Raw genomic sequence first — 1,515 nt, 5'->3', positions numbered from 1 at the left:
AATTCAAAGTAAGTCACAGTTCGACAAATTATTGTTTTTATTGATAAGGGTTATCCACCTGTAACTATCTGTTAGTGACAGAAAACACCATTGCCATTGTGCTCTGAGTGCCCCTGGATGGCCCTGATTCGATTATGTCCAATACTTGTTCCTCTGTGCCTGGAACCCGAACATTTATTACCGTCCATTACCTTCCTGGAACCACTCTCCTCGCCCTTTGTTGGCGTGAGTTCTTTCAGCTTCTGCAATGTCACGGTAGCATTTCCCCGGAACTAACCGCATATCCGCAAATTCGTGAAAGGAAATTCAAAGTAAGTCACAGTTTGATAAATTATTGTTATTATTGACAAAGGCTATCCACCTGTAACTATCTGTTAATAACAAAAAACATCATTGCCGCTGTGCCTTTTCATCAAAAAATTGCAGAAGAGAACTTTTTTGATATTAAAAATTTTCGTCATTTGAAGCAAAGATCGTAATTTTCTTTTTGAATGCTTAAGTATTCCAATATGCTACCAATTAAACATGGAACAATTTCAAAATAATGCTTAATAACTAAGTTGAAATTCGATCTTCAACTGTTAATATCTTCTAGAAATTTTCGAAAGAAAAATTTTCAATATTTTCCTCGTACTCTCCAAGTCAGGCTCTATCACCCCTTAAAAGGAATAACGCCAATTTTCAATCACCCTGTATTTCATAAAATCAGAAACTTTTTGCTAAATATATTCCACTATGATAATATTGAGCATCTGGGCGAGCTGATAATTGAAGTTATAAAATTTGCTGTATGCGCTGTATTGTCTTATGTCGTTCCGAATATTTCGGGAGATCTCCTTATAGTTTTTATTTCTTGAGATACTGGGTTGTTGAGATTTAATTCTCTTCGTTGCTCTATTAGTGCTCTGGTGTGGGGTCGGATTTGGTTCTCTTTTTCATGTTTAAGGCAGAGCTCGTTTGTTGCTTTCATTAGTACTTCTATTATTGTTTTATTTAGCTCGTTGATGTCTGCTGTATCCGTATTTTCAAGTGTTTTTGTTATAGTCATTTTGAACTTTGTTGGGTTTCTTCCTGCCATTTTCCCTTTATTTTGGTTTTTATCGTTCGCGCCCTTTCCTTCTTAATGTTTGTATTTACTAAAGCTCTCACCAGCCTGTGATCGCTGGCCATAAATAGAGGATTCAGCACTAAGATGTTGCGACACGATTTTTTGTCAGCTATGATGAAGTCATTTCATTCCTTGTTTTTTTTGTCCGGGCTTGTCCAAGTTCATCTTCTGTTTGGTTCTTTATGAAGGAAGCTGTTCATTAGGGGCATAAGTTGTTCTCCGAAATAAAGTTTACCAGACTTTCTCCGCGGTGGTTTTCGCTACCAATTCTGAATTTTTTTACAAACTTCTTTTTGGGTATTTCGCCTCAAGAATTTTTGTCTTAAAAAAAAGACAGAATTTCCTCACGTCTTTTATTACAGATTGATAAATAGTGCTCCTATTTCGCAATAAGAACGAATTATTTA

This window comes from Dendroctonus ponderosae, unplaced genomic scaffold, assembly GCF_020466585.1.
Source record: "Dendroctonus ponderosae isolate FM_Combo_2020 unplaced genomic scaffold, Dpon_F_20191213v2 Dpon_F_20191213_1, whole genome shotgun sequence".
Taxonomy (NCBI): Eukaryota; Metazoa; Arthropoda; class Insecta; order Coleoptera; family Curculionidae; genus Dendroctonus; species Dendroctonus ponderosae.
The sequence above is the reverse complement of the archived record's forward strand: the minus strand, read 5'-3'. Positions refer to the sequence as shown.